We start from the raw sequence: 13,191 nt of genomic DNA on the forward strand, positions 1-13,191 counted from the left end.
ATAAGGTTTTTACAGGTAATTTTGTAGGTACATCACATGCTTTGGCTCAGGCATATCAACCTTCACATTTCCATCTTCTTGAATTTCAGAAACAATTAAACCTGCACCAGTATAAATTGTAAAACTATGCTTTCCAAGTAACATTTCCAGTTTAGCAATGAATCTAGCAAAGCACCCCACCCCATTACCACACATCTCCGGCACACTACCATCAGAGTTAAATATTCCCATGATGTAATCAGTGCCATCTGTAATCATTTAAACTATAACTCTAAAGATTAAAAGAGAAACTGAAACACAATTAAATGGGAAAAATTGGAAACCATACCAAATTAGAAAATCTGATTAATTAAAATTGTAAAATATGGCTTTAATAGGAATGTGATATTGGGCAGTGCTCTTGTTGACGTGTACAGGAAATGTAACTATGTGAGCAATGTTTTAAAAACCGGACCGGCCATCGAACCCGTGTGACAAAGGGTTCAAGGGTCAATGGGTTCAACCGGTTGATCCGGACTGGTTGAACCGGAAATAATAAATATAAAAAATATTAAATATATATATATATATAATAAATGGAAAGTTGGACCAAACCAGCAAAATGATAAAATTATTGACATTCTTATTTTTATCACTATCTAACTAGATTTGTGATGCTTTAAAAAAAAACAGAGGTTTCCATGAAAATAATTACAGCTGCAAAATCACATCAAGTAGTCATTAAAACTTGATTTTGATTCAAATTTGTGAACACTACAACAAATCATCACTTGCGCCACGGTTAAAATCGTGGCGCAAGTGTAATATTTCTGTGGCTATGCTATTTAGCCACAGGAATTCAAGATGGTTACGCCCGTGGCACAAGTGAGTGTGGCTAGATAGTTGCCACGGAAAAATAATGGTTGTGGCATAAGTTGATTTTTATGCCACAGGAAATTCTGTGGCTAATCATATACCTTTGCCATGGATAAATTCGTGGCAAGACATTACACCCGTGGCAATTAATCCTACTTAGCCACGAGCATAACCATGGCAAAAATACAACACATTTCACTATAAATCTTTCTTAGCCATGAATATAATCGTGGCAAAAAGAGGACAATTGTGGCTAGAAACTTTGTTTAGCCACGAGCATGATCGTGGCAAACTTGATCAAATTTTAGAAATTTGTTTTTAATTAATTTATAATTTATTATTATTATTATTATTATTAGTAACTTTTGGATTGAAGGAAGCTAAATTAAATCAATTGGGCCAAAAAAAAAACAATGTCTAAAATTCTAATTATTCTTAATGAGAAAATAATAATTATTAAATGAATACAAATCATTTTATCATTCATCATGGAAACTCTAAAAAATCTTCCAAATAAAAAACAAGATGTTAAAAAAACTCTAAGTCTAAAGTAAAGGTATACAACACAAATATTTTATTCCCGGTTAGTACAATGCACACAATAAGAGTAGAAAAATTCGTCTCGGTCAAATATAATCAGTTTTTCAAAGTTACAATTTACTCATGATCCACTAACTCCTTGTTGATTTCTGCAGATCCCAAACAATCATCTGTCAAAGAGAGAAAAAAATAGTTTATTTTGTAATGATATGACTAAAAATAATGTGTAAGTGTATCAAATTGGTACTCAAATTTTATTGGCAATTGTATTACGACCCACGCTTAATAGCCAACATGACTATTATAAGCAGAGAAGCACTACCTATTATGAAAAAAAAGAGTAAAATTACAATGTAGACAGAGAAGCACTGCCTATTAGAAGAAAAAGTAAAATTACAAAAGAAAAAGTATTTTCTAGATCTTGGAAACATAAAAACAGATGGGCATATTGACAAAGGGCTAATTACAAATAGTTTAAAAAATTGACCTTAAACACAATTCTGATGATGTTATTGACAAAGTGTCAATTACAAATAATTTAGAAAATAAAATCATATGATCAATAACCAATAAATTGATAAAGTACCACACAATAAGAGACATTCGCAGAGGCATATATTCATAAGCTAAAACTAAAATTTGTTTTATATACTATAAGAATGTAAATCCCACTATGCGTCTGTCAAAGTGAAGTGAACAAGCTCATCTGTGCCCCTACAACTATCATAAATTTTTAAAAGATAAAGAATTGTATTTGAGAACAATAAGAGCAACTATAAACAAAATATCACAGAAAGCATAAAAAGAATAATCAACTGCAAAGTTCCGTACCAGTTTATAGCCACCAACTTCAAAGGCATTGCTATGAAGTTCTCGTTTGCTAATCTGTGAAAATTTCTCTGGCTGCTAAAATCACCACAATTCCATTTGAAGCCAATTACTTACGAACTCCAAATCCCGATATAGAAATTGCAATTTGTAACACTTCAAAAATACTGACTTTAAGTTCCAAAAAACCGATATTAGAAAACATAAGTAAAAGAGTGATCATAAATGTCTCAAAGAAGTAGAAAAGTTCAATGCAAGAAAAAAGAAATCAAATATAACCACCCAAAAGTAAGCTTTTAAAGCTAATATCCAAAATAACATTGAATGAACTCATTATTTGTAGCATACAAACAACAAAATAGCTAATAAAAACCACAAGAAGTCAAATACAATTTTTAATTCACCAAATAAGAAGTAACTTAAGTACTAATTAATTCACCACCAATATTTTCCATGGTCCTGTTCCCTGACAGGAAAATTAATGCCTATAATAAGAAAAATAGAACATCTAAATTGGATGCCTCCAATGAGAAAAAAAATGATGCCTCAACAAATATGAGCAATACCATCTAAATTGGATAATTACACACTTCGAGAACTAAGTCACAAAAAATAACATCAAATCCGTATAATATTCACTCTGAAAACTAATTGCTTGAATTGACTCATTCATATTTCAAAAGGGATAAGGTACAAAAATACCCCTAACATTGTTAACTAAGAGTAATATTACTCCTAACGTAAAATAATGGTACAATTAAAGGTCCAACATTGATAACTTGGTTTAATTTTAAACATCCCTAACAGATTTCCTGAACTCTGTTAAAAATCCAATCACATTAAAATCTATCATTCTCTTATTGTATTGAAAGTCGTTGAAACCAACTAATCTCAAGAAACTTAAAAATCTTAAAAAGTAAAAACCAAAAAGTAAAACCTTTCTTCTTCTCGATTTTTCCACTTTCCAAGCTAGCAAGCACAAATCGCAAAACATTCCTTTGATTCAAATGGGAAATATTTAGAAACATACCAAGAATTTGCAAGACTTGTAAGGAGTGATTATTCTAGAAACAAATATGAAATATATTTAAATAGCAAATGGGTTTTTAGCATTTTCAGGTTTCTTTTTAGTTTCAAATAATTTCAGATGATAGAATAGGTTTCGATGAAGTTAGGCTCTTGGGATTCTCTTTCTCTAATATCATTAAAGTATTAGTTTGATTTCTAAAATATGATTAAAAAAAGTGGTCCAAATGAACAAGTCTTGAACAAAAATTTTGCTTGTCTTTTTTGCTTCTGCGCTATAATCATAAAAAATCTGCTGTGTTCTAAATTTCTAATCTCATACTACATAAACGCCATTCAAACCAATGCTCCCCATCTTCTGAGGTACCTCGCAACTGCATTCATTGTTAACAAAAGGAGAAGACCTCAATTCAAGGACTTCATAAAGGTTGTACAGCAAGAGCAGCATTCATATAAAGATGCCATCACAGAGTTTTTGGCCTGCGTCTATGTGAATTATGACTTTGATGGGGCGCAAAAGAAGATGAGGGAGTGTGAAGAAGTGATTTTAAATGATCCGTTCCTAGGCAAACAAGTTGAAGATGGGAACTTTTCTACAATACCTCTCAGAGATGAATTCCTTGAAAATTCTCGCCTATTCATTTTTGAAACCTATTGTCCTATACATCAACGTATTGACATGGGAGTACTTACAGAAAAATTGAATCTGAATTATGAGGAGGCAGAGAGATGGATTGTAAATCTGATACGAAGCTCAAAGCTCGATGCAAAGATTGATACGGAAACATGATCAGTAATCATAGAGCCCAACCAACCTAATGTGTATAAGTAGTTGATTGATCACACCAAAGGCTTATCAGGGTGTACTTACAAGTTAGTTAGTCAGCTTCTAGAGCATGCACAACCTGAACCTGCTTGATGAATTTCATGTTGTGACTCACAGGACTTTTCGTCATGTTGCGACCGACATGAGTTATCGAAATGGCTGCATCTTTAAGGAGGTTATGCACTTAGATTAGAGGCTGAGAAATTGTTAATTTTGAGAAAGATGGTTCTATAAATTCATAAACATCTTTGTTGTAGCTTTTATAGCACTTGCGTTAATATTTTTGTTTGGTATCAGAGTCGTGGTTCAAAAGGTTAGTTAGGCCTTTGTTTACAAAATCCTCCTACCGCTACTGGTAAAGAGCAGAAAAACAAGAATGCAGCCACATGTATATTTGAGAAACATAACTTTTAACAGTGTTAGTGAAGCTGTTACCAATGTCTAAAATTAGACCAATTGGGTAAGATTAGGTCCTTAATCATACCATTTTTTAGGTTAGGGATAATATTGCACTTGGTTGACAATATTAGGGGTATTTATCCCTATTTCAAAATGCTAGATACACATAATACCAAGATATCTCATAACAAGTACGAGTGAAACTATATTGGAGAAAATGTAACGAATAATATACATTGCATTCAGAATCTTAACACGTTAGTCAAAAAATTCATAGCTAATATGCACAAACATGAGAGAGAAATTACCCGGAATAGTAGAAGAAGAATCACAAGCTTTGACAATGTAAGACCAAAGGTGAAGATCATTACGGTACTTGGTAACTTGGTAAGCCTTAAAGAGAAAACAAGAGTCCCTAAAACTCAATATAAAAGTCTAATCTTGTACATGCTTTCTCATCAACCCCTATGTCTTCTTCACCATCTGAAGCAAAAATTGGTTGGCATCTCAATAACTTTTAGACACAACTAGAATCTCAGTTAGAACATAACTTGGTATAAACACAGAATTCAACAAAACTGAAATAATAAAAATGACTCTGGGCACAAATCTAAGTCAGAGACAAAAATGCTTGGGAGCAGACGAATTAGAATATATAGCTTATTGCAGAGAGTAAAAGAACAAATGACCTTGTTTTTTTGGGGAATTAAACAGATGTATGCATGTTGCCAATGGATGAGTGCTATAAACATATTGCTTGGTATGAATTCATCATTCCAAATGAAATAAATATCTTATGTAAATCTCAAAGAATTCACTTCCAAACAACAGAGCTAACAAAATAGTAGGATCAAGCATTGTTTCCCTAAGATTTAGGATATTTACAAAATCAATATACAAATAGAATAGAATTTGATACAATATATAATTAAATAGAAGTATACACTTACAAGCCAAGCCTTTGAAATTCTCCTTTGGGTAAACTAACCCATCTTGGCAATTTGTCCACAATGCGATTTGTATCTAGAAAGCAAGAAGCAGTAATGCAAGAAAGAAAGAAATGATCAAAGGAATAAGAAAGCATCCAAATTAGTAAGATAAGTCAAAGTCCATAAATAACTCATCTAGAATTACAGGGAAGCACTAGAAAGCATACAGATATTGGAGATTTCCCTAAAACCATTCAAAATCCCTAATCCTAAGCAAAGACTCGTCCAGTATAAAATATCAGATTAAAGCAAACCCATTCAAAATCCTTAAATCCATTCAAAATTAAGAGTTAACTCACCTCAATTAAAGAGAAATTCGGCGCTTGCTGCCGCCGCCGTCCAAAACACGAAAGAAAGAGCCCAAATTTTAACAGCTAATGACCGATTGGTTCAATGGGGGATGAGACTGACGTTTTTTCCATCAAGAATCCTACAGTTAAAGTGATGAGTAAATTGAACTGGTGAGAGGGTGGGAATAGAGAGATGGGTGAGGTGAAGATCGAGAGAGAGAGAGAGAGAGAGAGATACAGATACTTTTAATGTGAGAGAACATTTGATAATGAAAAAATGGGAGGGAGGATAAAATGAAATTCCCGCCTCCCTTGTAAAAGGATAAAATGTTTTTTTAGTTGAAAATATTATATTAAATAAGTAATAAAGAACAGAATAGATAATAGAATGTTCTTTATATTAAGTATAAAAATATTACCCTACAACAAATTTTTATCACAGATATTAATTATATTTAAAAACTATAAAAAGATAAGTTTTTATTTATATAAGGGATAAGGTACAAAGTACCCCTAATGTTTACACCTAGGAGCAATTTTATCTATAACGTCTAAAATGGTGCAATTTTACCTTTCACGTTGGCGGCCATGTGCAATTTTAGCCCTAATATTATCAAGTTCGGTCAATTGAAAAAATTATTCAACTAATTACACTACAAAAAAAATTGGTCTATGCCAACACTTTTTTAGCAGCACTTTATAAAAGTGCTGCATGAAAATACAAAAGAAAAGGAATTTAACAGCCTTATAATTGGCTTAAAGCACTTTTTGGCCTTTACCTATCTAAAATTTGTGCATTTAGTCCCTGATCTATTATTTAGTCACATTTGCCCCTGACCTATCAAATTAGATAAAATTCAACCCATATTAAATGGAAAATTAACAGCAGTCATCAATACAAAAATCACACATGACACATAAATAAAGCTAATTTTCAACTAGAGATGGCAACAGTAACTATTTTACACAATAAAAAAAATCCTAAAAACTTTTTCTAGTATTCCAATAGAGTGAAAATTAATTTTATTTATGTGGCATGTGTCATTTTTGTATTGATTATTGCTGTTAATTTTCCAACACAGTTAATTTTTCATTCAATATGGGTTGAAGTTTATCTAATTTGATAGGTTAGGGGCCAAATATGACCAAATAATAGATTATGGCCAAATACATAAATTTTGGATAGGTCAAGGGCCAAAAAGTATTTTAAGCCCCTTATAATTATAATAAGGGCATTTTTCCACATGCACTTTATTGATAAAAATCCATTATGGCAGCCCAAAGAAAAGAGAGTCCCTAACGGCCCATTAGCAGCCCACTCCAACATATCCTCTCATATTAGGTTTACAGAATCACACGATCGCTCTTCTTCCTCAACTCGTCTTTCTTTCTTCTTCTCCGTCAATTCGGAACCACAGTGGGCGATGAGCAATCTACGAGAGAGACAGAGATCGGGAGCTTCTTATTTCTGTCTCTGACTTTTTGGCTTTATATTAGAGCTTGATACTCTTTGCACGATTATTAGTTTCATCTCTGTAACTTTAGGTTGAGTTTGGTTTTGTGTGAAGGAAATGGATGTGGATGTGGATGATGACGATGGTTTTCTACTTTTTCTCTTGTCTATTTCATTAGGATTGAGGCTTTCACAGAATTACATATGAACTCTGATTTTACATTTATTGGCTTCTTAATTTACTTCAAGTTTTTTATTTTTCAATTTGCTGCTCTAGTTTTAGGAGTTGCTGCAATTATACTGTATTCAAATTTTTATTATGGAACAAGTTGCTTCATTAATTATAACTAGTTACGCCGTTTTTACTTATAAGTGCAGATATTTTACTTATTTATATATGACAACTGAAATCGGTTAATGTCTTAATGGTGGTATTGGTAATGATGTGATTCAACTCTCTAGCTTAGTATTGACAGGTGCATGACATGCTTGGGGATGGGTCTTTGATAAAGGGTCTTTGTCTTTGGTAATGTATAATGCTAATTAGTAATTATTTTCTGTAACTCAGACCTCATTTCAAGTCTTTCAAACAACTGATTCAGATCTCAGTCGCTTCATGTACTGAAAAATAGGCTCCTTAACCTGTCAAGAGTATTAGAATTTAGGTGATTTAATTCTATTGTTTAGCAGGAAATGAACAAGTTCAAATACTATTCAGAGACCACCATAATATATATATTGTGCTTATCTAGCATAATTGACATTTGTATGATTTATTTTTTTACTCCCTACATATGCAACTTCCAATTTCAGGTATATTGACAGGGCAGAGACCTCGTGACAGAAGCGTGCACTCAAATGAACCCAATCAGTCTTGAGTTGAGTACATTTTGAGTTGACTCCCAATTCATCATTATCATTGCTTTCTTTTGTTCTAAATATATATAATTATACTTGGTTCAGGCGGATATGGAACCTTGGAGGAATTACTAGAAGTCATTACTAGAATGGAATGGAACTTGTATCGATTCACTTTTGTTGTAGGTTGATGAACCGCCAAAATTGATTTTGGATTCAAAAGAGAAGATGGAGTTTTACTGCAGTAAAATGCAGGAACTTGTGAGTAGTTTCTATCACCTAAATGTGTTAGTGGAAGTTCACTAAAGTTTGCAAATTGGGAATGTGTTTAGTGTATATTATATGGAAATAAAATAGGTATGGAAACTAAAAACAGAAACAATGACAAAGGGCTGCGTACAGAAGGTCAATCACATAGGATTCGGAGGTATGAGAATCTTGAGCTAGAAATCCAATTATATGATATCATAATCTCATATGAATCTCTAATTTGTTTTTGAGTCCAATTCTATTATGTAACAGAATTGACCCATAAAAATTGAGAACATCTTAGTGTAATATTACACTGTTGTATGATGACCCGAATAGAATCTCTATTCTTTATTATGCAGCTTCAATAATCAAATGTGTTATTTCTTATATTTTACCTTGCATCATCTTATTTTTACTTTTGTTTCCATTGAGATCCTTCAGTTCACTTGCCTATTTTCACTTGTTTCGATTGATGTTTCCTTCAATTTGATTGCTAATAAATTCACTTTTCTCATGGTGCAGGATCCATAGCTGTTAGAGTTTGCTTGGGTTGAGCGTCTTGAAAAGAAAAAAGTGAGTGACACCATAGGAATTGGCTGAAAAAACTCAGGTGATTGTTCACTTCTTAGACTTGTTTCTTGTGGGCTTTGGGTTAAGGAAATTTGAGTTGCTAGTTTAAATTACATTATCACATGTCAACTTACTAATTCACTTACTAATTCTCCATAATTTCACCTTGAATAGGTTGATGCAACTGTTGGGAAGCCTAGTTTGAACTTTAGAGAAACTTGTACTAAGCTTACGTTAAAGTCATTTACAATGCAACTTCTGAAATTTTAATTTTTATTAGTTGTTGGCCTTTTTCTTAGCTTGCCTGCAATTTCTTATGAATGTATGGTTTCTTACTTGCTGCTTCTTTTCTATGTGTTTCAGTTTGGAACATTATTCCGTTTTTTTGGCATGTTTTTGGCAGTCTGAAGATGAGCGTGGAAGTGCAAGAACTAACTCATATTCGTAGCATGGTATCTACAGTTGTGGTAACCAATCAAACCAATTCTTAGAAGCTTTCTAATGGGTGCTCCATGACTTGACCCTATAAACAATTTTAGGTTCATTTCTGATTATGTTGGTGATGTTTTTGAACTTATCATTTAGTTATGTTATAAACAATTTTAGGTTCATTTTTTATTATGTTGGTGATGTTTTTGAACTTATCATTTAGTTATGTTGATTTCGGATTTGGTTATTTTTAGTTTCAATATTCACAATATTGGTGTGGCTTATTGTACAGAACCTGTATTTGAATGACATTTTATGTATATGGTTATAACTGTTTGCTACCGCATTTTGAGGCCACAGTCTATAAAGAGCATAAAAATGACTGTTCAGAGATTTGGCGACAAAATATTTCGTCGGTAAAATTGTGAAATTGGCACTGATTGTTACACGGATTCCCGACGGATTTCTGTCGGTAATTTTTTTTAAATGAAAATCAATTGTAGGGGCGGTTTAAACCGCCATTAGACAACCGTCCTACAAAAGAACCTTACCCCGGCGCTTTAGTAAAACTGTCGCAAAAAGTAGCAACGGTGGCAATGGCAACACTTTTCCGGCACTTTTTAATACCGTCGGTAAAGGAGTTTTTTTTTTTTTTGTAGTGTTGTCTTCTCTGTCATGAATCTTATCATCTACACTTTACATATACGTCATTTTATCACTTGTTAGTAACATATCACAAACATATGATTAAACATGAATTTCTTTTAGAAAAAAAATTAAAAAAAAATATAGTGTATTTTGTACGAGTTAGACAAAAAAAAAATTCAAATATTTCACCGAATTTTAAAATACTAATCTTAAATTCTGTTATTAAATCATAAAAAATATGAAATCTTTTTTCTAGAATCAACTTATGTGCATTTGGTATAGAATATGTAACAAAATATTTGCGTTTTGTAATAATGTCTAAATTGATCAAATTTACCAACATTAGGGGTAAAGTTGCTCTTGATTGCTAACGTTAGGGGTAAAATTGCACTGTTTTAGACGTTAAGGGTAAAATTGCTCATGCCTATAAACGTTAGGGGTATTTTTGCACTATATCTCTTTATATAATTAATGAAAATTTTGTTTACTATGCAAAAACAAATGTATGGAGGGACTAAAGAGTTGATTAAGATGAATATAAGAACCTTAAAAATATATGTAGCATAAGTAATTTTATGCCACATGTAAATTTTTCCGTAGCATAAATAGATTTAGCTACAAAAAAAAATTATCGTGTCAAAATTCGTGGCATAAGTATATTTTTGCCACGAAAAACAATTACCCGTGGCATAAATATATCAAGTAACTTAAAGTTTTTACAGGATTTTCTTTTTCCCGTGGCTAAATGGAAATATGCCACGAATTTGGAATTCTCGTGGCATGATTCGTGGCACAAGTAATGATTTATTGTAGTGAAATACATCTCTAAATAAAGAAATCCCTAAGCACTAATATCTTCAAACTCTCATCAAGATCAAATACAGAAATCCCTAAATAAACGGGAAAGAGAAATCGAAGGAGAAACCGGAAAAGAGAAAACGCATCTAAAGGAGTAAGGAGCGACGCTGCTGGCCGGCTTTGAGGCTGCAGCAGCGACGCCGGTGGCTGGGGAAGATGCAGAAGCCCAAATCTAGGGTTCGGCGTTTGTGTCGCAAGGCAGGGGAAGAAAGCAAAACGAAAGAGAAAGAGAGAGAGAAAGGAAAGTGGGTGGCTAATTTGGGTTTTGTTTTTTTAATTGGGTGTAATATGGGTCTGCAAATTTTTAATTCAGATTGTTTGAATAAACCCGGGTGAAACCGGTTTGCCGGGTTGATCCCAGGTCGCCGGTTTCGCCCGGTTTGCAGGGGTCACTTGTAGTAACCCCTATATAGGATAATCGGACCGGATGCCTGGCCGGTTTCCAGTTAACCCGGTCCGACCGGCCGGTCCGGTCCGGTTTTTAAAATCATGTATGTGAGTGAAGCATTGTCTAAAAGCTTATCCAAATGTGCATACAGTGTTATTAGATATACCTGAGTTTGAGCATCATCACATGTGACAAAATTTTCCATTATTCAAGACTTCTTCATTGTCAATTTGGACCGAACAAGCATTTGTCAAGAACTCTTCATCATTAAAGTGGATTAGATTACTTAAAATGTAGATAATGCAGGCTTTACCTAACACAAGCCACAAGAAAATATTAAAACACAATCAAATCCTTAGGTGCCATCTTAAAAGCGTTCCTCAAGTGAATGAAAGATACTCCACAACATGATAAAATGGTGTTGGTGGCTTGAATTATAACATGGCCGCGGTGCAACCTTTTACGTCTGTATCAGAGAGAGAAATAGACTATTTAAACAAATCAAGAAAGCATGATCACCTGTGTTCAACAAGCAGAGTCTATAGAAAATAACAAACTGGGGAAGAAAACCCACGTAGACGGAGGTACCACCGCTGGCAGCCTGAGGAAAAAGCTCGTCAGCCACTCAGGGCCGATCCTGAGATTTTAGAGGTCCGGGGGCGAATTACCAAATGGGGCCCTAATAAAGTGGAAATAAAAAACCAGTAGAAAAGTAAATTGCATAAAAGAAGATTACTTAAAAATGACACTTTTCTTGTTACATTTTACAAAATATCTAATAAAAATATTTTATATTGCTTTAAGTACCCAATTTCTTATACAAAATGATGTCTATGAACATTTATGGAAGTAAATTTCTTAATTTAATAAATTATGAAATAGTTATAATAGATTTTATGCTCTTTACGATACAAAGCATGATAACAGAAAAATGAAAAACCAAATTTGAAAATCACATCATTTAACGAGGTTTAGGGCCTAAGTTCTTGAAATTGGAAGATTTTGATACGTTTTTTCCAAACTTCTTTTGAATGCCGAGTAAATCAGAATCTGATAGAGTTTCTTAAAGACAGCAAAAAAAGGCTATTAGTAATTGGAAGTTTCACAGTGAAGTGATTAGAAAATAAAATTGATTATATATCTGATGAATTGAGAAGATGAACTGAGGATGTATGATAATATTACTGTTTAATATTCTTTGGGATTGGAGTGTGATTGAAAAATGGAGAGATAAATTATAAATTTTTGTTGGGATTGATAGGTGGGAAAGAGAATTATAGAAATACTTTAAGATAAATTAGAGAATTGATGACCAAAGTTTTTATTAGGAAATTTGGAAAGAACCCGAGATAAATTAGGGAATTTAGAAAGACTATTTAATAACTGATGTCAACGTTTTTTATTTGGAAAGAATATAATGCCAATGTTTTTAATCAACTATATATATATTTTTTAATTTAATCAAGAATCCAATTGTAAGGTTTTATTCCTTGCAATTGTTGCTTTGTACTTGAACTTGTTCATCTAATGCAATATATAAGTATTTTTATCAAAAAAAAAAATAGGTATTAATACATTACTATAATTGGGGCCCTTTTCATATTTGGGCCCTGGGCATGCGCCCCTCCTGCCAATGCTCAGGAACGGGCCTGCAGCCACTTCGACTCCATCGCTCAAAGAAATTGGCGAGTTCAAGACCTAAAATAGCACAGAAAAAGGAAGAATATTCAGAGACCCATATACCTCTGCTCAAATAAAATTGAGAGAGACGCAGATTGAGGAAAATGAGGTTTGAAGAAATAGATAGGAAAGAGAAATTAGGGAAAGTAAAAGAGTGGGTGAAATTTCCCAAAATAATAGTGGGAGACTCAAAAATTTGGGATAAGCCTTGGAGGGGGGAATAGAATAATTTGGGCCAAGTGCAGTGGTTAATTCTTTATCATCAAATTATAGATGGCAGCCTCTGGAGATGAATTTTTATA

At 33.0% G+C, this 13,191-nt stretch overlaps 2 long non-coding RNA genes across 4 annotated transcripts; one reads left to right on the plus strand and one right to left on the minus strand.

Annotated features, from left to right (window-relative positions):
* Nucleotides 1-1,229: 1,229 nt before the first annotated feature.
* LOC136203525 (uncharacterized) lies at nucleotides 1,230-6,047 on the minus strand. The gene is made up of 5 exons (XR_010674888.1): nucleotides 5,763-6,047; nucleotides 5,425-5,497; nucleotides 4,783-4,957; nucleotides 2,227-2,394; nucleotides 1,230-1,565 (listed from the first exon to the last, which is right to left on the minus strand). It is a non-coding gene; the product is annotated as an uncharacterized lncRNA (long non-coding RNA).
* Nucleotides 6,048-7,049: 1,002 nt separating this feature from the next.
* Nucleotides 7,050-9,656, plus strand: LOC136203753 (uncharacterized). Of its 3 annotated transcripts, XR_010674972.1 has the most exons (5): nucleotides 7,051-8,084; nucleotides 8,170-8,325; nucleotides 8,422-8,491; nucleotides 8,839-8,926; nucleotides 9,290-9,656. It is a non-coding gene; the product is annotated as an uncharacterized lncRNA (long non-coding RNA). The 3 variants fall into 3 exon arrangements; XR_010674973.1 differs by having other exon boundaries at nucleotides 7,050-8,084; nucleotides 8,170-8,491; nucleotides 9,250-9,656; XR_010674971.1 differs by having other exon boundaries at nucleotides 8,170-8,491.
* Nucleotides 9,657-13,191: the final 3,535 nt, after the last annotated feature.

This window comes from Euphorbia lathyris, chromosome 8 (genome assembly GCF_963576675.1).
Source record: "Euphorbia lathyris chromosome 8, ddEupLath1.1, whole genome shotgun sequence".
Lineage (NCBI taxonomy): Eukaryota > Viridiplantae > Streptophyta > Magnoliopsida > Malpighiales > Euphorbiaceae > Euphorbia > Euphorbia lathyris.